This window comes from Mauremys reevesii, linkage group 5, assembly GCF_016161935.1.
Source record: "Mauremys reevesii isolate NIE-2019 linkage group 5, ASM1616193v1, whole genome shotgun sequence".
NCBI lineage: Eukaryota > Metazoa > Chordata > Testudines > Geoemydidae > Mauremys > Mauremys reevesii.
Genome location: NC_052627.1, coordinates 137,501,562 through 137,529,010, shown reverse-complemented (window position 1 = coordinate 137,529,010; position 27,449 = coordinate 137,501,562). Strand labels below are relative to the sequence as shown.

The 27,449-nt window shown below is 48.5% G+C and overlaps 1 protein-coding gene across 1 annotated transcript in view; it reads left to right on the top strand.

Moving 5' to 3' along the window:
* Positions 1 to 27,449, top strand: part of LOC120406479 (C-type lectin domain family 4 member K-like) — a 150,434-nt gene that overhangs the window by 95,635 nt on the left and 27,350 nt on the right. The window lies entirely within an intron of this gene.

The window sequence follows — 27,449 nt, the reverse complement described above, 5'->3', positions numbered from 1 at the left end:
CAGTCTCCCACAGTATTCTTTCCAGCAAGTTAAAGAAGTATGGGCTGGATGAATGGACTATAAGGTGGATAGAAAGCTGGCTAGATGGTCGGGCTTAACGAGTAGTGATCAATGGCTCCATGTCTAGCTGGCAGCCGGTTTCAAGTGGAGTGCCCCAGCGATCAGTCCCGGGGCCGGTTTTGCTCAATATCTTCATTAATGAGCTGGAGGATGGCATGGACTGCACTCTCAGCAAGTTTGCAGATGACACTAAACTTGGAGGAGTGATAAACGCTGGAGGGTAGGGATAGGATACAGAGGGACCTAGACAAATTAGAGGACTGGGCCAAAAGGAACCTGATGAGGTTCAACAAGGACAAGTGCAGAGTCCTGCACTTAGGAAGGAAGAATCCCAGGCACTGCTACAGACTAGGGACCGAATGGCTAGAAAGCAGTTCTGCAGAAAAGGACCTAGGGGTTACAGTGGACGAGAAGCTGGATATGAGTCAACAGTGTGCCCTTGTTGCCAAGAAGGCTAACGGCATTTTGGGCTGTAAAAGTAGGAGCATTGCCAGCAGATCGAGGGATGTGATCATTCCCCTCTATTCGACCTCGGTGAGGCCTCATCTGGAGCACTGTGTCCAGTTTTGGGCCCCACACTACAAGGAGGATGTGAAAAAAAAGGAAAGAGTCCCGCGGAGGGCAACAAAAATGATTAGGGGGCTGGAGCACATGACTTATGAGGTGAGGCTGAGGGAACTGGGATTGTTTAGTCTGCAGAAGAGAAGAATGAGGGGGGATTTGATAGCTGCTTTCAACTACCTGAAAGGGGGTTCCAAAGAGGATGGATCTAGACTGTTCTCAGTGGTAGAAGATGACAGAACAAGGAGTAATGGTCTCAAGTTGCAGAGGGGGAGGTTTAGGTTGGATATTAGGAAAAACTTTTTCACTAGTAGGGTGGTGAAGAACTGGAATGGGTTACCTAGGGAGGTGGTGGAATCTCCTTCCTTAGAGGTTTTTAAGGACAGGCTTGACAAAGCCCTGGCTGCAATGATTTAGTTGGGAATTGGTCCTGCTTTGAGCAGGGGGGTTGGACTAGATACCTCCTGAGGTCCCTTCCAACCCTGATATTCTATGATTCTAAGTACTGTCCAGATATGTGGACTCTCTACTCAGACCCTATGCCACTAGCACTCCCAGCTATCTCCGTGACACCACTGATTTCCTGAGAAAACTACAATGCATCGGTGATCTCCCAGAAAACACCACCCTAGCCACCATGGATGTGGAGGCTCTCTACACAAACATCCCACACACAGATGGAATACAAGCTGTTAGGAACAGTGTCCCTGATGATGACACAGCACAACTGGTTGCTGAGCTCTGTGACTTTATCCTCACACACAACTATTTCAAATTTGGTGACAATATGTACCTCCAGACCAGTGGCACCACTATGGGCACCCGCATGGCCCCACAATATGCCAACATTTTTATGGCTGACCTGGAACAACGCTTCCTCAGCTCCCATCCACTCACGTCCCTTCTCTGCCTATGCTACATTGACGACATCTTCATTATCTGGACCCATGGGAAGGAGACTCTGGAAAAATTCCACCAAGATTTCAACAGCTTCCACCCCTCCATCAACCTCAGCCTGGACCAATCTACATGGGAGGTCCACTTTCTAGACACCACAGTACAAATAAGTGGTGGTCACATTAACACCACCCTATACCGAAAACCTACCGACCGCTATGCCTACCGACCTTCACCCTCCAGCTTCCACCCCGGGCACACCACACGATCCATTGTAAAATAAACAAGGTTTTCAAAATGTTTAAGAAGCGTCATTTATAATTAAATTAAAATGCTGATCTTATGCCGCCGGCCTGCTCAGCTCGCTGCCAGCCTGGGGTTCTGTTCATCTAGGCCGGCAGCGGGCTGAGCAGGGCTCATGCCTGGGACCCCAGACCTTGGGGGTTCAGGGCAGAAGGCTGGGGTAGGGGTGGGGGTTCAGGGATCAAGGCAGAGGGCTGGGTGTGGGGGGGTCAGGGCAGAGGGCTGGGGTTCTCGGCTCATGGGGGTGCTCCCAGCCCCCTGCCCAGAGCGGCTCACGGCCGGGGGCTGGAAGGGATGTGCCCTGTTCCACCCCCTTCCCCCAGGCTGCGTCCCTACGGAGCTGTGTACACGCTGCCGCTCTTCCCCCTCCCCCTTGCTAGGGCCATCAGCTGATTGGCGCAGGGACGGGGGGCAGGAAAGCACCGCGCTGGGGGAAGAAGCGGGGGAGGGGGAAGCTTGGCTGCCGCAGAACCAAGCTTCTGCCTCCCGCCCCCACAGGGGAGAGCGGTGGGTGGGGGGCTGAGTGGGGCGGGGGGCCGGGATAGCGGCAGGCAGCTGCGTGCCACTCAAAATCGGCTTGTGTGCCGTGTTCGTCACGTGTGCCGTGGGTTGCCGACCCCTGGTCTACAGCCAAGCACTGAGGTACAACCGTATCTGCTCCAACCCCTCAGACAGAGACCAGCACCTACAAGATCTTCACCAAACGTTCTCAAAACTACGATACCCGCACGAGGAAATAAGGAAACAAATCAACAGAGCCAGACGTGTACCCAGAAGCCTCCTGCTGCAAGACAAGCCCAAGAAAGAAACCAACAGAACTCCAGTGGCCACCACATACAGTCCCCAGCTAAAACCCCTCCAACGCATCATCAGGGATCTACAACCCATCCTGGACAATGATCCCTCACTTTCACAGGCCTTGGGTGGCAGGCCAGTCCTCGCCCACAGACAACCTGCCAACCTGAAGCATATTCTCACCAGTAACTGCACACCGCACCATAGTAACTCTAACTCAGGAACCAATCCATGCAACAAACCTCAATGCCAACTCTGCCCACATATCTACACCAGCGACACCATCACAGGATCTAACCAGATCAGCCACAACATCACCAGTTCATTCACCTGCACGTCCACCAATATAATATATGCCATCATATGCCAGCAATGCCCCTCTGCTATGTACATCAGCCAAGCTGGACAATCCCTACATAAAAGGATAAATGGACACAAGTCAGATATTAGGAATGGCAATATACAAAAACCTGTAGGAGACACTTCAACCTCCCTGGACACACACTAGCAGATTTAAAGGTAGCCATCCTCCAGCAAAAAAACTTCAGGACCAGACTTCAAAGAGAAACTGCTGAGCTTCAGTTCATCTGCAAATTTGACACCATCAGCTCAGGATTAAACAAAGACTGTGAATGGCCAGCCAACTACAAAAGCAGTTTCTGCTCCCTTGGTGTTCTCACCCTCCCTGATTGAACTAACAACTTCATTATCTCCAGACTGATTCTTGCCTCCATATTTATACCTGCCTCTGGAAATTTCCATTACATGTGTCTGACAAAGTGAGTATTCACCCACAAAAGCTCATGCTCCAATACATCTGTTAGTCTATAAGGTGCCACAGAACTCTTTATTGCTTTTACAGATCCAGACTAACATGGCTACACCCCTGATACTATATAATTGAAGTTTTTCCAGAGGTCTCTATCCATATCCAGATAGGATCCTGGGGGTCTGTAGCAGACACCAAGCACTATGTCAGGGGAGCCTCTGGTAGCTTTCTTCCCCAAAGTGATTTTGACCCAAACAGACTCTCATTTATCCATTGCAGCACTTCTAATTTCTTTACAGTCAGTCTATCTCCTCATCAATATACAACACTACTGCACCTTCATTTCTGTCTGTCCTGAGCAGCACATACTCTCCATTGTCTGTACTCCAGTCCTGGCTACTATTCCACCATGTTTCTGTTATTCCTGTAACATCTGGTTTCACTTCCCGCACCAGTAGATGTAGTTTCTCCATTTTGTCCCCCAGGCTTCTTGAATTGGTGCATAGACAACTTAGTTGTTTCCGCTCAGCTTCGCCAGGGCTCCTCACACGATTAGGCACAGTCATGCTACTGCCAGTATCACCTACTACTTGGTTGTTAGCATCATTGGTTTGGGAACTGTCTTTCCTCTTGATGTCCATTCTCCTTCCCTCTGCTCTTCCTTTCTCCTTTGCTGTGTCTGCTCTTACTTGATTTTCTCCTGCTCAATATTAGAATCAGAAGTGGAGATTACATGAGCATCTCTCAACTGTCTCCCCTGAATTCCAACCTTAAAGCTCTTTTAGCTAGTTGTGCCACCCTCCATCCCAGAATCTATTTCCCGCCCTACTCAGGGGGAGTCCGTCCCATGAGAACAGTCCTTTGTCCGTGAATGCCTCCCAGTGATCGAACAGCCCAGAGACCTCCTTAGAGCTCTAATGCTGAGCCGGGCATTGATCATCATCATATTGTCTCACCTCCCTTCTCCTCCTCTAGGGACAGGTAGAATCCCATTGAAGATCACCTGAGCCTCCATTTCCTTAAGTGTCTTCCCCAGCCTGGCATCATCTCCCTTGATCCATTCCAGCAAGAATCTAGCACTATCATTTGTTCCCACGTGAAGGACAATCAGTGGATTCCTTCCTGCTCCCATTAGGATCCTCTTCAGCCTCAGGCCACATCCCATAACTTAGCTCCCGGCAGACAGCTCACCCTTCTGTTCCCTGGATCAGCTCTGCTGCCAGGCCTGTCCATTCTTCCTAGTAAGGAGTCACCAGTCACGTAGATCTGACTCTTCCTGGTGTTGGTGCCATTCTCCAGCCTTCCTCCTGTTCCTTCTGAATGCAAGTCCCCTTGTCTTTTGTTCTCCTTTGTGATCTACTGCAAGTCATCCTCTGTCCTCCTGGGGCTCCGAACTCTGGGTATGTACAGTGACTCTTCCCCTGTTCTTGTAGGACTAGCTGCTCTTCTCTTCTCCCTGGTCCTCCCACCTTCTGCTACTCCCTGCTGCAGCCTTCTTCACTTTCCAACTCAGCAAACCTGTTCCTGAGCGATACTTCTCCTTTACTAGCTGGTCTTTTCCTCTGCCTGGTTCTCATCATCACGTTTCCACTGGCCACTTTACTCACCCAGCAGTCTCCCCTCCGCGTTCTCCAGTCCAGCTTGGATCTGCGAGTCCTGAGTTTTCCCTTCAGCTTCCTCTCACCTTCCCTCCATCATCTGCTCGAATCCTTCAAAACTCAACCATAGTTTCCACCTGCATCTCCAAACCTCGGCTCTTCTCTTCCATCAGCTCTCTCAGGCAGCACTTCATACGAACAAGCTCTTTTCAGGTACCTGCTCCAGAAACATGTACATCCCGCAGCATCCACATCTGGTCATCTGGTCACTGTCTGTTCCATTGCTTGGGTCACTACCACTGCTGCCTCTGTATCTGTCACACCCTTCCTGCCTAAGCGCCTGCCAAGGAGAAAGAAAACCGCACACCACATAAAACAGAACGTCACAGCCCCTCCCCCAAACTCTCCTTACAATCCCGCACGCTAACTCCCCTGTTCCCAGTTGTTTGCTGGCTTCTTTCCCACGGCTTAGCTGCCTTTGTAGGCCCCCTAACCAGGGAAGCCCTCGCCCGATCTGATGTGATCACAGGCTCTGCATCTCTCAGCGCACGGCCCGTACCAGCCTCTGCAAACTGAACACCGCAAACCAGCAAACTCTCCAGAACCCACTCGCCAGAGGCGACGCATAGGGGGTGTGTGCAGGGTGAAGCGCCCCCCAGATTTCTGCTTGGCATGCCGGGGGGTGGGGGAGAAAGAGGGGCTGTGTCCTTCTCCCGCTGACGCTGACCCCTGGCACACTCAGCCCCGTCCCCGACACCTGGGCCCGGGCAGGGAGTGGAGGGGGCAGGACCAGCCACTTCTCATGTCGGCTGCTCAGGGTCTCTGCTCTGTGCAGCGCAGCGGCTGCCTTAGAGAGCCTGGTGGGGAGGTGGCGGGAGCTACCCCATGAAGCAGGGGCAGCTCTAGGATTTGCGCTGCCCCAAGCAGGGCGGCACGCCACGGAGGGTGCTCTGGCGGTCGCCGGTCCCGCGGCTCCGGTGGACCTCCCGCAGACACGCCTGCAGATGCTCCACCGGAGCCGCGGGACCAGCGGACCCTCTGCAGGCACGTCTGCGGGAGGTCCACCGGAGCCGCCTGCTGCCCTCCCGCGGGACGCCGCCCCAAGCGCGCGCTTGGCGGTCTGGGGTCTGGAGCTGGCCCTGCCATCAAGGCCAGGCTACCAGGCACAGGGGTCGAGCAAGCTGGAGTCCCCTGACCCCCCGGGATGTTTCTGGCTCATTCAGCCCCTGTCCCCAGCAGCAGGGCTCTGGTGGGGGCATCCCGGCCCTGCACCCCCAGCCAGGCTCTCAGGCAGCTGCTGCCCTGCACAGAGCAGTGACCTGGAGCAGCCGGCTTCAGCCGCATGAGAGGCGGCTCCCTCCTGCTCCTCGCCCGGTCCCGGCTGCCAGGGAGAGCGGCCGAATGTGCTGGGGGGAGGCGCAGCAGGAGAAGGACAGAGCCCCCCGCAGGTCACTCTGCTGGGGCAGGGAGTGCATGGTGGCCCTGGGCTGGGTGCGGGGGTCGCTGGGCAGAGGAGACACGTGGGGCGGTCACATGTCCTCCCCTTTAGATCGTGGCCCCCCAGCACGGGGAGGTGCCAGTCGTCTTTGCCACTCGCTGCCCCTAAGGAACAGGGGCTTGTCTCCCCTCTCCTCCAAGAGCTCTCCACTCCAGCTCCCTGCTTTCAGCTGTTCACTGGCTCCAGGGCAGGGACTCTTTGGCAGAGCAGGGAAGTAAACCCAGCAGTCTGAGCCCCAGACAAGTGCCCAAACCACTGGGCCGTCCGGTCTCTCCGTAGGGCATTTCAATGGTGCCATGAGGACGCCTGGGGCTGAGGCTCGCGCTGGTGATATGTGGTCAGGAACGGACCCAGCGTGACCCTCAGGGCGCAGGTTGAGCATGTGGGGCTGCCACATGTGATCTGAAGTCCCTGAGGTGATGCTCAGGCAGGATGAATGTGGGGGTGCCCTGGGTGTCCCCGCCCCACCCCCAGTCGAGCCAGCTGGCCTGTATGGAAGTTGGCAAACGCTGGGTTTGGAGCTGCAGTTGAACTTACATAGAAGAGTCACAGCAAGGAGGGACGTGGCCAGGGCCAGACCCAGGAGGAGGACAGCAGTGACGATGCCCCGCACCCTGTGCCGCCAAGGGACTGATGTCTGGGGAGGGTTTCGTTGAAGGAGAAGAAGAAACGTATCCATGGAAAGTTACAGCTCAAATGCCACTGACTGAGGAAACTCCACCCCCCCAAATCCAATACCTGCTCAGCCTCCTATTCTCCGACTGTGGTTAACAGCAACAGCAGAATGAGGCCAAATAAGGTCAGAACCGACCTGAAGTCAAATGTGAAAAGCGACCCTCCCTAAATCAGGAGTGACTCTAGTGCCAGGCAGACGTCCTGTGAGAGAGATCTGGGAGCAGGATTTCCCCCCTGCCTCAGCATTTCTTGAGAGGGACATTTAGGGCTTGTGAAGTCCAGGCCCAAAGGAGTGAGATAAGGAACCTGAAACAACTTATGAAATATGAACTCAACGAGGCAGTGAAATGAGGGGAAATGATTCTTTGCAGGAGAAAAGTGGGGCTGACAGCAGCAGTGTGCTCAGAAGGGCCTTTCTACAGCATCCCTGTCTGATAACCCATCCCCAGGATTCTGGTCTCCTCCCTGCAAGGCAGCCAAGGGGCGAATCACAGGGCAAAGCCCGAAGACTGTGTCTTCCCTGCACATTAAAGGGAGAAGACTGGAGCTGCATTCGAGCCAGGATCTATGTGTAGACAGAAGTCAGTGTGCTCGGTGTGCTCTGGATTTGGTCTCCCCAAGGTGAACGGCAGCTGCTTGGAGATGCAAGACTGTCAGATTCTCCTCTCCCTGAAAGTCTCAGCCTGCCCCACCCCCTCCCTGTCTGATCTGAGCCTCAGCCATTAGCTCGCGCCGCTCCCCCATGGGGTGTGGTTCCTGGAACCAGCAGACAACACTCAGATGCCCAGATAATCCCCTTACATTGCAGAAGTGGCTTCTCTCAAGCTAACCAAAGGGTGAAGCTGCCTCTCACTAGTGTACTGAGTTTACAGTTCTCAGCCTTTCCTGAAACAGATTCCGGGAGGAGCTTCTCTGTCACCCAGCGCAGGCTACATTCCCCTTGTGTTTTCCTTTGTCGCTGCAGAGAGCCTAGCTGAGCTCGGTGCGGAGCTGCAGCTGCCTATGGCCACACCCTCCACTTCCGTCAGCCCCGTCTCCCTGCCTGTCTCCTGACCCTTCCTCTGTGTCTCTCATGTGTTTGAATCCAGAACAGCTGCCACATGGCATCTGGATTGCACTGAAACCAAAGGGGATAAACAACCTCCGGAGCAGGCCCTTGTTGAGCTGACACCTGCACAACCACACGTAAAAACAATAGAATGGCCAGACTGGGTCAGACCAAAGGTCCATCCAGCCCAGTGTCCTGTCTGACAACAGTGGCCAGTGCCAGCTGCCCCAGAGGGAATGAATGGAACAGGGAATCATCGAGTGATCCAGCCCCTGTCGCCCATTCCCGGCTTCTGGAAAACAGAATCTAGACACACCATCCCTCTCCATCCCGGCTAATAGCCATTGATGGACCTATCGGCCATGAATTTATCTAGGTCTTTTTTTTAACTCTGTTATAGTCTTGGCCTTCACAACATCCTCTGACAAGGAGTTCAACAGATTGACTGTGCTTTGTGTGAAGAAACACTTCCTTTTGCTTGTTTTAAACCTGCTGCCTATTAATTTCACTTGGTGACCCCTAGTTCTTGTGTTATGAGAAGGAATAAATAACACTCCCTTATCTACTTTCTCCACCCCAGTCATGATTTTATAGATCTCAGTTATATCCCCCCCTTAGTTGTCTCTTTTCCAAGCTTAAAAGTCCCAGCCTTATTAATTTTTTCTATTATGGCAGCCGTTCCATATCCCTAATCACTTTTCAGAACCTTTTCCAATTCCAATATATCTTTTTTCAGACGGGGCAACCACATCTGCACGCAGTATTCGAGATGTGGGCGTACTATGCATTTATACAGAGGCAATATGATATTTTCTGTTTTATTATCTGTCCATTTCTTAATGATTCCCATTTTGTTCACTTTTTTGACTGCCGCTGCACATTGAGTGGATGTTTTCAGAGAACTGTCCACAGTGACTCCAAGAACCCTCTCTTGACTGGAAACAGCTAATTTAGATCCCATCAAGTATAGTTGGGATTATGTTTTCAAATGTGCGTTACTTTGCATTTATCAACATTGAATTTCATTTGCCATTTTATTGCCCAGTCACCCAGCCAAAGCCCTGAGAGGGGCCCCTTGTGCTGGGAGCTTTAGGAAAACAGCCTGGTCCTTATCTCAGAACTTCCAGCTCCATTTCCTCCTTGTCCTTGGAGGAACAGGCTCCCTCCCCATCCCCGAGCCCTGGGGAAAACCCTTCTCTGCTAACACAGCTACATCTCCCTGCCCCTGCTCACGGTTAGACGCGTGTGCTCGGGCAGGGAAGGGGCAGTGGGTAAGGAAAGGAGGTGTCACTGTGAAATGGGGGGATGAGAGGGAGCTGGTCCCCAGAGATGGGGGCTGTGAGGATTCGACCCTGGATGGATAGCCTGTTAGGTTCACTCCCTCTGGGACACCTGGCATTGGCCACTGTCGGTAGACAGGACACTGGGCTAGATGAACCTTTGGTCTCACCCAGTACGGCCGTTCTTATGATCTACTCCTGGGAAAGGCTGATGGTGGCAGTGAGCTGGGGAGGGGGAGCCTGGCTGGCTTTTATGGCCAGCCCATGGCACTGCGCTGCCCGGCAGGAGGCTGGGATGCCGTGCAGGGACTCCCATCTCTCCCCCTGTGCCCTTCTCCCGTTGGGGACTGGCAGGGGAGAGAACGCACTGGGAAGCACTGACCGAGCACCCTCGCCACTGCCCGTGGTGCTGTCTGGCCAGCACAAGGCTGAGCTCTGGGTTCGTGGTCAGTGGAGCAAGCGATCGCTGCCCAGGATGCTCTGCAGAGACCACAAAGCCAAGGAGAGGCCAGCGGGAGTCCAGGGTCTGGTGCAGCCTCTTGTGCTTACCTTTGGGCTGGGGAGCAGCTTCCGTCATCGGCATGTTCTCATAGATATTGTCCCTGGCCATTGTCCTGCCTTCGCGCTGAGCCGAGCCCCTGATGACTGGCCTGTGGGTCCTTTCTGCAGCCTGCTGGGTTAGAGCCTCCCTCTGACAGCAGCCCTGGCCCAGAAATAGAAATGGGAAGTGATGCCTGGTGGTTGGATGAGGGAAGGAGGTGGAGGGGAGGGGAGAGATAGTTGGATGGGGGAAGGAGGAGAAGGGAGTGGAGGAGGGGTAGAAGAGGAGGGGAGGCGGGTAGATGGGGATGGGGAAGGAGGGGAGGAGTAGAGGTGAGAGGTGGGCAGATGGGGGAAGGAGGGGAAGTGTAGGGGAGAGGTGCTTGGTTGGGGATGGGGAAGGAGGAGGAGGAGGGGAGTGGAGGGGAGAGACGGGTGGATGGGGGAAGGAGGCGTGAGGGAAGAGGAAGACGGCGCTCTGTCGGCAGCGGAGCTGTGGGCGGGATTCAAAGGGCTCTGGGCTGCCTTCTGCGGCAGGGAGTCCACAGCCCTTTAAATCCCCACCGCAGAAGCCGGTGCGGTCCGGCACGGTGTACTGGCTCCAGGTGATGGGTTTGGGACACTGGCTGGATCAGACATCACGTGATGGTAGCCTGGGGTAGGGGCAGGGCTGCTTGTAAAATGGAGCCTTCTGTATCACAGAGGGGAGACAAGGGGCTCGGAAAGACATAGGGGCTGGTGGGAGAGGCCCAGAGTCTTGCAAGGGGCTGGTAGAGCTCCCTCACTCAGGGAGAGCTGGTGCCCTGGTAGAAAGGTAAAGGGCAGAAAGAGACCTGTGGAGGATCCAGACAGGATCCTGGGAGCACCTTCCCCCACACCAGCCAGAGGGAAAGGCCTGGCGGGAACTACCTGCAGTGAAGGCCAGGAGCCAACCCTTAAGGCCTGGTCGTCACTGCAGAAGAGGGACCTTAACTCAGAGAATCATAGAACCATCGAGCTAGAAGGGGCCGCAAGGGTCGTCTAGTCTAACCCCTGCCAAGCTGCCAGGTTTGCTGTGTCTAAACCATCCCAGACAGTCAGCGAGCCTTTGAAACCCTCCAGTGAAGGAGCTTCCACAACCCCCACCCACAGGCATCTGTTCCATTGTCCTACTGTTCTTACAGTGAGGAAGTTTGTCCTGAGATTTAATCTCAATCTGCTGTGCTGTAGTTTGAATCCATCGCCCCTCATCCTGCCATCTGCGGCAAAAGAGAACAACTTTTCCCCATCTTTTTTATGTTAATCTTTCAAGTGTTTGAAAGCCAACGTCATGTCCCCACTTAGTCTCTTTTCCAAACCAAAATACCCAGTTCCTTCAGTCTTTGCTCAGACACCTTGCATTGCATTCCATCCCTCTGACCATCTGTGTCCACCTCGGGATACTCTCCAGTTTCTTTACATCCTTTCTATACATTGGTGACCAGAATTGGACACAGTTCTTCAGCTGAGGCCTACCCAGCACTGGGTTGAGCGGTCCTGTCAGCTCCTGTGACTTGCATGCGAGGCCTCTGTTAATGCAACCTTGAATTGCTTTTGCTTTTTCTGCAACTGCATTGCATTGCTGACTCATGTTGAGGTTAGGATCCACCACAACTCCCCGATCCTTCTCAGCAGTGCTGCTGCCAAACTACTTTCCCCCCATTCTGTATTTGTGTATTTGGTTGTTCTTCCCTATGTGCAGCACCTTACGTTTGTCTTTGTTGAATTTCATGTTGTTGTCTATAGCCCAGTTCTCCAATTTATCAAGATCCCTCTGAATTTTAGCTTTATCCTCCAAAGTGTTGTAACCCTTCCCTCCTAGCCTTGTGTCACCTGCAGACTCGATCAGTGTGTTCTCCATACCTACAGACAGGTCAGTACTGAAGATGTTAAACAACACTGGACCTAGACCTTGAGTTAACTAACTTGAGGTAAAATCCGAGTGAAGACAAGGCCATGTGTAGTTTTCACAGGAGTTGTTAGAAAGTCAAGTTAAAGCCTGTGGAGGAGCCTAACAACTAATGTGAAAAATATGACCTGCCTTGTCTCCATGAGGATTTAGTTTGAGTTAAGGGTAAACCTTTCTCCCCATACAGACGAGGGCATCCGGAGCTTAGGAGCGCTGCAGGGGACTGCTTAGCATGGAGAGAAAGACTTTTAATTAAAATTAGAATCTTTTAGTTAAACCCAAATAACAAAACATGCAACCGAGAGAGTAGGAGACAACTGGGGGATGATAAATCTGAAATTGCTCTGCCTGAAATGAAACCTGCTGGTAAATTAATCCAATTTTCTGATCTGACTGTGCCCCTGAATAACTCAGAAACCTCCTGCCACACAGAGTACAAAGAGAGCCCGAATGCTTTTTCTCTTGAGGTTAACACTAGGCTGGGATGGAACTTGTTTGTAACAGGAAACCCCCCTTTCCTCCACTGAAAATGTTGTTTCTCATGTCAGCTGAAGATGGAAGCTCGCTTAGAAAAACATTCTGATGCAGTAGGGCTTGAATACTGCATGCAGATGTGGTCGCCGCATCTCAAAAAAATGATATATTGCAATTGCAAAAGGTTCAGAAAAGGACAAAAAAATTATTAGGGATATGGAACAGCTTCCATATGAGGAGAGATTAATAAGACTGGGAGTATTCAGCTTGGAATAGAAACGGCTAAGGGGAGATATGATTGAGGTCTATAAAATCATGAATGGTCTAGAGAAAGTAGATAAGGAAGTGTTGTTTACTACATCTGATAACACAAGAACTAGGGGTCACCCAATGAAATTAATAGGCAGCAGGTTTAAAACAAATAAAAGGAAATAATTCTTCACACAATGCACAGTCACCCATGGAACTTGTGCCAGAGGATGTTGTGAAGGCAAAGACCATAACAGGGTTCAAAAAAGAACTAGATAAATGAATGGAGGACAAGTCCATCAATGGCTATTAGCCAGGATGGACAGGGATGGTGTCCCTGGCCTCTGTTTGCCAGAAGCTGGGAATGAGCGACAGGGGATGGATCATTTGATGATTCCCTGTTCTGTTCATTCCCTCTGGGGCACCTGGCACTGGCCACTGTCGGCAGACAGGATACTGGGCTATATGGACCTCTAGTCTGACCCAGTAGGGCCATTCTTATGTTCTTAAGCTGGGTTCTGCCATGCTAATCCACACTGGGTTATACCTTCCCCCACAAGCATCCTCACTCATTTCAAGGGGACCAGCTGCAAATTAAGGTATTTCTCATTGTGAGTAAAAGTGGTAGAATCTCACCCTCTGGCTTGGTCTACACTACGGAGTTAGGTCGACATGGTCCCATTGATGTAAGTGCCCTACTACACTGAGATCATAACTCCCTCTCCACGAGAGGCGTAGGGCTCATGTCGGTGTAATCAGGGCAATGCAGTATCTGTGTAGACACTGTGGGTTACTTACATCGGCTGTTGGGGGTCATTCTTGTCAGTTTCACAGATAAGAAAGCCGGGGTGGGTGTGGAGCTCCAGCTAGAGCCCGGCTGCACCCTGGGCTCCTGGATCCCGGCTCCCAGCTGGGCTGTGTCTGACCGGCTCCCAGCTGGGCTGTGTCTGACCGGCTCCCCACTCCCTGGTCCGAGCGGGGCTGCGACTTAGGTCCTGACTCCCCGCTCCCAGCCTGTTTGCTGCCCAGGCTCTCCGTGAGCTGGGCTGTGCCCGCCTGGCTCCCGCTTCGAGCCCAGATGTACCAAGGCTCCCATCTCCCTGGTCACCACTGGGAGCCTGGCAGCCGCCCAGACTGTGGGCATGGAGCTCCCTGCCAGGAGCCTGGGTGGTTGCCTTACTCCTGGTGAGGAGCGGGGAGCTAAGAGCCCAGGGGTCAGCAAGGCTCCCAGTGGAGAGTCAGAAGCCAGGAGCCCAAGGGCAGCTGAGCTGAGCACCCAGACCTTCAGCACCCCACAAAAACATTTCATTTTGGTCAAAAAGTCACATTTCACTGGAAAAATGTTGCAGTAACAAAAATTTAACCAGCTCTTGCAGAGATGCTAACAAATGAGTTTATTGAGAGAAGTGTTGATAGAGAGAAGACATTGACCGAAATAGAATATCAAACGGATACACACAAATATTTACGCCAGCGTTCTGATTCTGAGTTTCATTCATTCCGAGAACAGAAGGATACCATGTGACCTATTTATCCACTCAAACCTGAGCAACTGAGTTTGAACTTTAACGATGGAACATTCACAACCATCTGCAAGTGAACAACCTGCAGACAAAGAAATTATTCAGCAAATAGTTTTGAATAAAGAGAATCGTTATTACTGGATCATGGCCCCATCCAGTTCAGGAAAACATGCGCGACCAGGACAGCACTTAAGTGTAACCCTTCTGCCCCTCTGAGTTGGCAGCAGCAAGGGCCGGGTTCAGTATCCAGGGGTTCCATTTCAATAACACAATGCAAAACCGGCTCGAGCCCCCACCCAGTGACCTGGGACAATTACATACCACCCCCCCCAGGCGCCTCTAGGAGGCATTACTTCCCCACTTGCAAGCACGGAGTCTGCGTGTAGCAAAATCCTTTTAATAAAGGAGGGAAACAATGTGGCATCATATTGGGGAAACACCACAAACAGGATTCATAACATAAACCACGAGCAAAAGACCCACCAAGTAAGTTTGGCAATGTCCTTTTCCCCTTAGGGTCTTAAGTCCAATCACCCCAAAGTCCAAAAACCCAAAAGTCTCTGTCCCTGGTCAGTGCCACCCCAGAGTTCAAAAGTTTATCTGCAGAGTTTTACCCCACCAGCCTGAGTGGAAACAGAGGGGTACACGGGGTGCTAAGGAGCACCTTACGTGGGCCGAGGCTGACTGCCCCACCTCTCCAGGGAGTTCTGCTGCAGCCTTCACCACAACCGGCTCCACTCCACCAGCCGCTCCACTCCTCCAGCTGACCCGTGAGCCACCCGTGAGCCATCCCCGCAAACCGCTCCGCTCCACTCGCTTGTTGTTCTGTGGGCTGCTCCAACCATCCCACAATCTGCTCAGCTCCGCTCCGCTCACTGTTCTGTGGGTCACTCCAACCGTCCTGTGAACCGCTCCGCTCGGCTCACTGTGCCATGGGCTGCTCCAACTGTCCTGCAAACTGCTCCACTCTTCCAGCTGCTTAGCAAGATATCTTCAGGCTCCCCCACTTGTTAACACAGCACCCAGCTCACTAAGTTTAGCTTTTTTAGTGACTTCAGTTTGTAGTAGGGGAGCCCCAGGGCTGGTGCATTATTGACCCAAAGTGAACTCAGTTCAGCAGCTTCTAGCTAGATTTCTAATGGAATCAAAATTAGCTCTAATAGTCTACAGTGGAGAAAAGAGACAGTGCAATTGGTATGCCAGACCCTCAAAAAGGGGTCTATACAATCAGGTACACATACCAGCCCCCAACCTCTCTCAGTTCACTGGATTTTGGAACCCATATCCCTTGTCTAGCAAGTGCTACTGAGTTGATGGTGAAACCCTCTGTCATAAAACAGTTTCATAGTCCTTCATTCACATAATCAGCGTAACAACACTTTATTCCTCCTGCCCCAATAACAGAGAAATTGGGGATCCCACAGCTGTCAAAGTGACCATTTTGGGCTGCCGTTGACTCATGCTACGCGGGGTGGGTGTGCCTATGCAAACAAGATCAGCCCCTGAAATTCTTTTTCACACTCGCCATAATTCACCACCAGATGTCGGGGTAGAGCTCATCCTGACTCTCCTTACATGAGCATGAGTTTAACATTAAGATTGCATGCTTAAGTGCTGTCCTGAACGGGGATTCATTTAAACTTCTGCTTAAGGGCTTTCCTAAATCAGGGCCTTTATTGGGTACTTGTGATGCAGGCAGCCCAGGTGTCAGCTCAAGCCAAGGTTCCCATGTCTCAATGGAACACTGACAAATCCATGGCAGGGAGCAGTGTGCCTCACCCGAGTGGTAGTAGTGTTACAATAATGATTAGGTGTGTACGAATGTGTTTAGTGTTTAGACTTTACTGAATTCTTGTGAGTTGCTGCCTGCGTTAATCTGACATAACATCTGTATCCCGTGTTGTAAGGTGCTATCTGAGCAGTTATATTGTGAGCCTCTGTGTCCGTGTAAACCACCAGACAGGAGAGGGACATAAATGGGTGGGAAGTGTGGGTCTCCAACGAAAGGTTTTACGTCATTCCTCACAGGAAAGGTCCAGCGACACCAGACTATTGTCAGATGTGAACGAGGACCAAGACATTGGTAGTTCTGCCCCTTCCCCCAAACACGAGTCGTGCAAGTAGATTCCTTCCATCAGCTGAGATTGCAGCCCAGAGCACGAGGGAAGAGGTGGATAAAAACCCCTAACAAGAAGGAACTGTATCTCCACACTGTGTGGGCTCTGGGGGACAAGGTTTCTAGGCATAAGCAGGAGATTCCCCAATGCTTAGCATGGGTTAGCCCTAAAGGTCATCTAGCGCTTGCCTATTATAGCAGCTTCTATTATTTTTTGAAACTTCAGATTTTAACCCATTTCTGTTTATATGTGTTTACCTGCTTTATCCTTGTAAATATCTCTCGTTTCCTTTCCCTAGTTAATACATCTGGATTTAGTGTATTACAGGATTGGCTACAAGCGCGGTCTTTGGTGTGAGATCTAAGGTGACCCTCCTGAGCCTGGGGTAAGTGACTGGTCCTTTGGCACTGGCCGTACCCTGAATATTGCTGTGATTCTTTGGGACCATCTATCACGGAGGCAGCTCACCTGGGTGGCAAGACGGATTGGAGCACCCAAGGGCCTGGCTGTGACTCCATGTTGAGGCTGTTATGGTGCCTGAGGAGTTTGCACTTGATAATTTGTAGGTGAAATCTACGTCTAGAACTCACAGCCCATTTGGGGTTTGTGCCCGGCTCTCTAATAGCCCGTCCTGAGACGGGTGCCATGCTCCTGGGCCAGCGCAGGAAGCTTTGCAGAACGACCCCAGGCCTGGCCCAAACAGCAACAAGATTTAACATATCACATTCCTTTAAAATTGATCAAATTATTGGTTGGTTATTCAATGTTGATTTATTTACTTAATTTAATTATGTATTTAATTCATTATCACAATGTATAACTGACTAGCAGAGAGCCCCAAGTCAGGGATCCTTTGCGCCTGACACACCAAGTGAGCATGACAGGTGGTGGAACGGACGGGGAATGGAAGGACCAGGGCAGTGAAGACAGGATTAATGGCTACAGAGGTAGCTATTGCACCACTCGATCCTTTCTGACGGTGCCATGTCACCTGAAGGATTAGCAGTAAATAGAGAGAGAGAATAAACCCCACTCTTGTGACTGCAGCACAGAGCACTTGAGAAAGCCACGAGCTGTTTGCAAACACCCCGTACATAGAACGGGAAGTGAGATTTATCAGATAAATTGTCTGGTGTGAAATACACTTTTGCCAAGAGTCACAACATCTTTGCTCCTGTTACTGACACAAATGTGGTGTTTGCTGCTGGGCCCCATGAAGCTGGGGGAGAGTTCACTGGATTCTCTACTGACTACAGTTGGTCAACATCTTTTGATCAACACTTTTTTTTCCCAATGAAAGCAGGCTTTTCTGTCAACACGCTGTTCCGCAGGGATAGTTTGATTTTTTGACCAAATCAATTTGGGTTTTCCTTGAAAAAAATCTGAAAACAAAACCAAACCAAAAATATTCAGTTGCCATCAACTAAAAATATTTCAGTTTTTAGGGGTTTTGTCACAAAAAAATGAGGAAAAATTTAGACAAAGACAATTGTCTTCAGGAACATTTTTAATAGGAACGAAAAAAACGTTTCGCTTCACTACTGACTAATGCAGTGTTAGCAGAATTGCCAGCTAAATTCTGATTGCAGAACTGGTGTTGCTGGTCATGGAGACACATTGACAAAGAATTCAGCTGATTTTCAGATTCCCAAGCGCAGTTTGTGCCCTGCCAGTTAGAAAAGGAATCAGCTTTTAACTTGCAAAAGGGACCAGCTCGTATTGTGAGTGTGTTGCACGAGTGTCTAGAGGTCACCAGTCAAGACTCAGAGCCCCATTGTGCGGGGTGCTGTACGAACAGAACAATGGTCCTTTCCCAAACTAGCTGACAATGTAGGTGTAGGACAGGAAGCAACAAACACATGGATAAAATTAATACCACAAAGTCACAGGGAGACAGTTATGGGCAATGGCATAAGCACCAGCAGCACGACACCAACTGCCCAACCACTTTAAAGTTCTGGAACACGTACGAGAGAGAACGTAGATGACACCCCAGTGAGCACCATCCCGTTTGTACAGTCAGTTGCTTTTACTGCACAGCCCGACCACAGGCTCTCTCAGGAGCTGAGATACCGTCAAGATTTTAAGGCGCACACGGAGGAATACCCTGTGTCCGGGAAGGATTATGGAGGTGCCCAGTGGAAATGGAAAATGTAGCTAGATAGATTCAGATGAGAAATACAGCACCAAGGTTTAAACAAGGGCAACTGCCCATTAGAACATCTTACCTAGAGAGGTGGTGGATTCTCCAGCACTTGGAGCCTTAAATCCAGAGTGGATGGCTCCTTCTAACAGATCTGCTGTAGCTGAACCAGACGTCCTGGTCTGGCTGGAGGAATTGCGTGGGGAAGATCTCTGGCCTGTGCTGTGCAGGAAGTCAGACTGGACCATCAGAACAGTCCTTTCTGGCCTTAGAAATCTATGAAATCTGGGCAGAAAACAACAGGCTGAGGTTCTTTTATGGAAAATGAAATTAGTCCATTTGAGGAATAATAATCCAAGCCACAGTCCATGGGCTACAGGAACCCGCTAGGCAGTGAATCGAAAGAGCCCAGGAAGGTAGCAAGTTAGACACGAGTTAGCAATGTGCCAGGGTGCCAAGAAAAAAAAAGGCCAGTGGGAATTTGGGCTGCAAACAAAAAGGGGTCCCGTTGTAGAGCAGAGAGACACAGACAACAACCCTACTCCCTGCCAATGTTCCCAGCCAACCTACAGGGCAAAGAGACTCTAACGGCCAGTGGAGAGCGTTGACTTTCCATGGGAACTGCCAACAAGGTGACAAATAATATTAATTGTGGTGATGGTTCCATTGTGATGTGCACACCTGTCGCCTAGAAATGGGACCGAAAGCAACTCAATACACGTAGGACACCACTGAGCTCTCAGATGGGAACAATGTTTGGCCATTGTTGACATGGGACAGATCAGTGCCCTAGCAGGGAAATGTCCCGTTTTGATAAGATTATTAATATTAAAGTGAATATGGGCCCGTGGTATTTGCCTAGCAGGCAGCATGGCTTCTCTCTCTTGTATTTAATTCAAAGGCTACACGCAAGCCCAGCCTTAAACTCTGTGGCCTGAGGCTTTTCACCCTCCCAATTACAGAGCTTGCTGTCCATTTCCATTTCTGGGCATATTCAAATGTGTTAACCAGCCTTTGTGAAACCGCTGCTTAAAGGAAACCATTTATCAAGCATTCAGCTCACAGGGAAGGACAGAGAATGGCGGAGAAAAATATTTATATGAATGTGAATATTGGAAAAGCACCTCTCCAGCCTCCAGGTAAGGACAACACATGCTGACTCCACTATGCCAACTTGCCTTGTTTTCTTGGACTCCTAATTCTTGGCACTGGCTGGCCTGGGAAAACAGACCCACAGCTCAGCCCGGCTCTTGGAAAACTTAAGCCCAGGAGGGAGCAGCAGCACGTGCAGTGGGCAGGAGGGGTTTGGTCTGGTCTTCATCTTTCGTTCCTCCCGGGAGGAGTGTGCAAGCTGCGCTCCCATCTCACACTGAAACCTGAACCCCACCAGCTTATCCAAACAAACCAAACGTGTGCGGGAACTTTTCAAGAGCTGAGTCAGTTTAGGAGGAGACGTGGGGTCAGTTCTCAGTTCATCGGAAGTGATTCTGTTCAATATCTTCATCAGTGATTTAGATAATGGCATAGAGAGGACACTTATGAAGTTTGCGGACGATTCCAAGCTGGGAGGGGTTGCAAGTGCTTGGGAGGATAGGATTAAAATTCAAAATAATCTGGACAAACTGGAGAAATGGTCTGAAGTAAATAGGATGAAATTCAATAAGGACAATTGCAAAGTCCCCCAAATGGGAAATGACTGCCTAGGAAGGAGTCCTGCGGAAAGGGATCTGGGGTCATAGTGGATCACAAGCTAAATATGAATCAACAATGCAACATTTTGGGATGTATTAGCAGTGAATGTTGAAGCAAAACACAAATAGTAATTCTTCCGCTCTACTCTACTCTGATACGGCCTCAAATGGAGTATTGTGTCCTCACTTCTGAGGAGAAATAAAAGGCAGGAAAACTATGATCAGCTGGATCACGTGGGCTCAAACTCCATTTTGAAAATCAATATGGGATCCTGAAATTAAACAAAATGGACATAACCCAACAATCCCCTCCTTGGAGGAGTTATAGCAATAAGCATAACTACTACAAACATTAAATTTATATTTAATTTACTCTTTCTTGGAAATATCATAGTTAAACTCATGGTAAGTACAATTCAAGTTCAGCACCATGACATCATGATTAGGCGATTTTACATGGCTATTCCCAGATTTTATCGGAGCATCTTGATGATGCATTATGACAGACAAAGATATTTCTCCAGGTGATACCACAGATGGGGATATGACATTTAATAAAGTGCATCTAGTGAGGTCCCTAGAAGAGTTAGAAAAAGTCTTTGTGGAGACCTGCCATACACTTTCTGGGAGAGATTAGTGTATAGGGCCAAACCCCTGGGTTGAATTCTGCAGATGTTTGGTGACAGCTGGACAGCACAATCCCTTTGATTTACATGCAGATAACGTGGCCCATTCCTTTTCCTCATCTCTTATTTCTCTTCCAAATCGCATCCCTTTTCTTAGCCCTATGCCTCTGTTCTTCTTGGTCTTGCTGGAGCTCTCCATCCACATATGCAATCCCAATGCAAGGCGTCAGAGCAAAGACTGAGGGAAATGGGCACGTTTGGTTAGGAAAAGAGGAGATTAAGGGAGGATCTGACAGCAGTCTTCAAACATTTGAAAGGTTCCCTCCCCATGCTGAACTCTGGAGTACAGATGTGGGGACCCGCATGAAAGACCCCTTAACTTGATATTTCACCAGCTTAGATTAAAAACTTCCCCAAGACACAAATTCCTTTCCTTGTCCTTGGATGGTATTGCTGCCACCCCCAAGTGATTTAAACAAATATTCAGGGAGGGACCACGTGGAGCCCTATCCTATTGGGGGCCCCAAATATCTCCCCAAGCCCCTTCAGCCCCTCTCCTGCAGGGCTTCAGAATAATATACCAACAAATCGGATAACAAACTGAGCACAGGCCAACCCCTATGGAGTTTAGGACACTAAAAATTTATTAGGTTCTTAAAAGATGAATTTTATTTTTAAAAAAAACAAAAGAATCACACCTGCAAAAATCAGGATGGAAGGAACTTTTTAAGGGTAATAAAAAGATTTTAAACACAGAAAATTGCCCTCTAGGCTCAAGTTCAAAGTTACCAAAAAAAAAACCCAACAAAAAACAGGAATAAGCCTCCCTCTTAGTATGGGGAAAATTCACAAGCTAAAATAAAAGATAATCTAACACATTTCCTTGCTATTACTTACAATTTCTGTAATTGTAGATGTATCATGTCAAGATCATTTTAGGAGCTGGTTTATCTGCTTGGTCTCTCTCTTTGTCCCGAGAAGGAAGCAAACAAAAAGAGCACCAACAAAACCTTTCTCCCCCCCCCCCACCAATATGAAAGTATCTTCTTTCCCCCTTGGTCCTTCTGGTCAAGTGCCAACTAGGTTAATTGAACCGATTAACGCCTTACAGGTAAGTGATCCAGTATCTCTGGCCAGGAGGGATTTTTTGTTACTGCACACATAAAGGTTGTTACCCTTCCCTTTATATTTATGATAGTTATCATAAAAAAGATGGAGAAAAGTTGTTAGTAGTACACGGCTCGATAGTATTCATTACCATGTATTTTTTGGCAGGTTTCCATGCCCCATTTAGGGCTAATGTCCTGCCCTCCATTCCCATTTCCGTTGTTGTCGATGTTTGGCACCATTGGCCAGGTTTTTTAATGTTTGAATGGGGGAATGTTGCATGCTTGTGCTTTGATACATTTGGTTGATTATTTAGAGAAAAAGGTTGAAATAATAGAGTGAGAGAACAAAGAAAATAAAGATTTTTGTTTTTAAAGGGTTAGTTTGAAAGAATAGAAGCAAGTTATTAAAGAAAACAAAGATTTTTGGTGAGGCTGAGAAAGGAGAGATGATTTTACAGGTCTAGTTTGGCATTTTATTAAAGAATAAAAAAAATTGAGATAAATTTAAAAGGTGTATTAAATACAAGGATAGGTAAGAAAAGAGCATCTAAAAAGAGTTAAATAAAAGAGAAACGTATGAAGGTAGGTTAAAAGAGAGAACAGGGTAAGGAAAGGGAAAAGAAAGCCCCTCTGCAAGAAGCAAAGATAGACAGCACGTGGTTGAGTCAGAGAGCGAGATCTTACCCTTGTGGCTGTCCCTGGGGAAAGAGGCAGCTCCCAAGGCTCACGACCCCTCAGGATAGTTATCTCCGCCTCTGGAGCTGACCAATCAGATGCTGTTCTACAGTTGTGTCATAAAATACATTTTCCTGAACCAGTCCTATAGTCCCAAGATTTTTAAACACCAGCCATCTCCCTCCCCTCCCCTCCTACCCCTCCACCCTGAACTGCTTCTTATCTCAAAAAGCAGACCTCAAGCATCTTTCCCTCCATGTAGCACATTTACAAAGGTGTGTTAATAAAGGTTAAAACCATAAGCCCTTACTAACTAACAGTTTTTAAAAGCTTTTCCCCTATGTTTTAGACTAACATTGGTCATTTTTAGTGAGGCCAATTTGAAATATTATGCTTTTGCAGCAAAGCTGCTGTTAGCAAAAACAGCCTCTGTGAGCCAGTGGATCAGAGATAAGAAGGCTGCTTCCTCCCCCGCTTTTTAACACATACAAGTGAAAGTTATAGTAAGTTTTTTAAAAGAAAAAACACTTTAAAAGACAAGCCTATATCAAGACAGAGCCCTTTATTTAACATTTTTATATGTGTGTTTCAATTTAAAAAATGAGCATGCAGCAACACCCTAGAGTGAAAACCACAGAACCTTAGTAACAGCCAGTTTATATTCCCCTTATTCTGTAAATCAGTGGATCAGAGAGAAGTTTATTTTCCTCCCCACTTTTTAACAAATCCATGTGAAAGTTATGTGGGTCCATAGATTTTATAAAAATAATACATCACGGCTGGAGCTGTGGTGTTCTCTACATTTTAAAGCAGATCAGACTAGTAAGGCTGCCAGTGATCCACGCACTATAGTCTGCCTTAGCAATGCGCTAGAGTCGCCCCTTCGGTTTGCTTGGTTTTTTACACAGACGTCTTTCCTAGCCTTTTAAACACTGTTACAGTTGTAAGAAATGGTGAGATTGCAGTGAAAGACACTTTGTGAAAGTTATAACAAGTATTTTACTCCATTTACTGATAGTAAAAGACAAAAGCCATCGCGTTGTGACCGCATGAAGCCTATCTGAAGAACACCCCACCCCTTGACTTTCCCCCTTTATCTGTCGGTTTGATGATTTCATCTAAAATGCCATTTGGGTCCTCGGCCTCTGTCACTTTCTCCACCAATTCTGCCCCTAGAGCTAAATGTTCCTGGGTTAAACAGAGGCACTGCAGTGCGTATCCCAGCGTGATGATGATATTTAACACACTCTCCAGACACAAACTACCGCTAATTTCTTTCCTTTTACAGTTTACAGTCCTGGTGCCTCTGACCAGGGCATCTATGGGGCACCCAGGACAATCCTCATTTTGTTTCTCTCTCAGGAGTGTCTGATGATTCCGTTCACAGCTGCTCACACCATTGCACGCATCACGGTGTTACGGTTATGAACTCGGACAGGCTTAATACCGAATTTCCCCCTCAGCTTTAGATAGGACAGGCCTATAGAATAAGCATCCCCCTCTGTTTCTGCATTCTGTTGAGCATCTGCTGTTGGGTCTGGGCCAAAACAGACTGGGCCCAATCCGCTCGGCCCTTTGGAGCTGTCGGTGTCCAGAACCGCCAAGTCCTCTGAAGAACCATCGTTCAGCTGCTGAAAAATGTACAGTAAGAACTACGTGTGAGGCATCTTTGTACTTTGTCACAGCATGCAGCTTTTAAAACCTTTTACAACCTTTTAGACCCCTTCCGTATGCAGCTTTTAAAAACAACAAACGACAACAAATGCAGCATGTCTCTGTTGGTGTCACTAGGCATAACCCTAGGTAACTCAGGAGGGTGGAAAGCCATAAGTGTCAATAAAGCCTTCTGTAGTAGGCCTGAATAAACTAAAGTCACTCCATGTCTGACCAAAGCGCTTCCGTGTTTATGTTTGAACTTTAATCAACCTAGCAGGCCAGTAACCGAGAATGGAATGTACAACAGCTAGCTCAACTGTGGTACTGCCAGGAGATAATGATGAAGCCTGCTTACACCTGGCTAAGGGAGGGGGGGGGGCAGAATAACAGATCCAGAAAAGTAAAACAAGATAACTGTTCACTGAAAAGTTACTAACGAGCTAAAGTGGTTTTTGCCAAGTATGACTTAACTGCTTAAGGTAATTGCTATTGTAAAGTGTATTTGCTGCATTTGAATGAAAGGTGGGGGGAGAGGAGGAGTGTGAGGGTGATGGGAATGCTTAGCTGAAGTTATGTATAAAGAGAGGAAAACCGCTTGTATCGGTGTGCAGGATTTGAGATTGCTATGTCTCCCTTGCACCTTATTTGGGCTCAAATAAACTTTTTTGCTTCTCCACCTTGGTGTGTTTATTGGAAGCGAAGCACACTGGGCAACGAACCACTGTTGCTGTTGCCTCGGGCCTCTGTGCCGGCAACATCTCTGTGCAGGCTTGATCCAAAAGGCTCTAGCCAACCGAGCACCAGTGATCGGGTCCCTGCCAAACCATCCCTTGAACATTCTTACATACAATGTACCAGTGCCTCATCTCTGTACAGCCCTTTGTTTGATTGTTTGGGTTCTCCTGGCCTCGTGTTTCTGGACCGCGTTGTTCTTGTGGGTACAGGCATCATTAGCGATCCCTGTTTCCCCGCTCCCATGACCCATCTTAAACACTCTTCAGGTCCTATAGCAGCGACCGTATAACGTCTCTTCATGAGAGGCTGGACTGCTGGTCTTGGCCAGGGCCTTCTAGGTGCAGCAATCTCTCATCATCAGACCTGTTTAAATAGAAGCTCCTCCTTATCTTATCTTATCTCTGATCCACTGGCTCACAAAGGCTGTTTTTGCTAACAGTGGCTTTGCTGAAGAAGCACGTGTCACGGAGTGTGGGGGAGAGAGGGCCCTGCACCCCCCACTTCCTGCAATTCACTGTGACTCTCAGTGAGCCAGCCAGTAAAACAGCAGGTTTATTAGACGACAGGAATGCAGTACAAAACAGCGCTTGTAGGTACAGAAAACAGGACCCCTCAGTGAGGTCCATCTTGGGGGGCAGGGAGCCCAGACCCCGGTTCTGGGCCTCCCTCCATTTCCCCAGCCAGCTCCAAACTGAAACTCCCTCCAGCCATCCCACCCACACACACACCCCAGCCCCTTCTCCAGCCTTTGTCCAGTTTTCCGGACAGAAGGTGTCAGCTGGCCCCAACTCCCTCCTGGGCTCAGGTTACATGCTCATGTATCATCCCTTAAGTGAAGTCACACCCTGATGTCCCACCACCATCCAGCACCAATGCAGACAGTACCAGTAAACCCCCCACGCAACGTTACCAGGTCAATACTCCCCACCCACTACTCCGTCACACCACACTGCTTCAAATTGTCCTTACTAAAAAATGGCCGACCTTAGTCTAAAACAGAGGGGAAAACTTTTTTATCACTATAAATTACTTTTATAAACAGGTTCTCTGTGTTTTTAACCCTGGGGTGTTTCTGCAGGCTCATTTTTTATCAAAACACAAGCAAAAGTGCTAAATAAAGGGCTGTCCTTCATATAGGCTTCTCTTTTCAAGTGATTATTCCTTTACAAATCTTAATATCACTTTTACATGCTTTTGTTAAAAAGTGGGGGAAGGGAGAAGTTGCCTTCTTATCTCTGATCCACTGACTCACCAGACGCTATTTTTGCTCACAGCGGCTTTGCTGCCGCTTCAAATTGTCCTCACTAAAAAATGACCAATGTTAGTCTGAAACATAATGGAAAACTTTTAAAAACTGTTTGTTACTAAGGGCTTATGGTTTTAACCTTTATTAAAGCCCCTATCTAAAAGGGCAACAAGGCGGGAAAGATGCTTGGGATCTGTTTTTTTAAATTAAGAATAAGGCAGTTAAGGGGGTGGGGAGGGAGATGGCTCTTGTTTAAAAACCTTAGGACTGTCAGATTGGTTCAGAAAAATTTACTTTATGACCCAGCTGTAGAACAGCATCTGATTGGTCCGATCCAAAGGTGGCGACAACTATCCTGAGGGGCTCTGAACCTGGGAAGTTGCCTCTTTCTTCAGGAACAGTCGGAAGGGTAAGATCTCGCTCGCTCGCTCTCTCTCTGACTCAACCACATGCTGTTTCTCTTTGCCCTTTGCAAAGGGGCTTTCTTTTCCCTTTTCTTGCCCTGTTCTCTTTTAACCTACCTTTATATGTTTCTCTTTTATTTAACTCTTTTTAAATGCTCTTTTCTTAACCGATCCTGGTATTTAATAGTTTAAATGGTTCTTTCTTAACCAACCTTTAAATTTTTATCATGAGCTTACTAAATAGTCTCTGCCATAGTAAATGCCCTGTTTTGCCATGTGTTCTTTTTAACCTATTTTTCAATATTATTTAATATTTTTAAATGCTCTTTCTTAACCTACCCTTATATTTAATACAACTTTTACATTTATCTCAAATATTTTTATTCTTTAATAACATACCAAACTAGCCCTTTAAAAACACCTCTCCTTCTCAACCTCACCAAAAATCTCTTCCAAACTATCCCTTTAAAAACAAAAATCTTTATTTTTCTTTAAGTTCTCTTTCTATTCTTTAATAATATGTCAAACTAGGCCTTTAAAATCATCTCTCCTTACTAAACCTAACCAAACAATCTTTCTTTCCTTTTTTTCCAGTCTAACACTTACCAAAGCTTTCTTTTATTAATCTTTAAGCTCTCTCTCTCTCTTCTTTCAGCCTTTTTCTCTAAACAATCAACCAAATATTTCAGAGCACAAACACGCAACATTCCCCCTATACAAACAATAAATAATCAAACTTTTTTTTTTTCCAAAATGGCCAATGGCACAAAACCTTCACAACAAAAGAAAGGAGAACAGAGGTTGGGACATAAGTCCTAAATGGGGTGTGGAGGTTAAAAATACCTGGTGA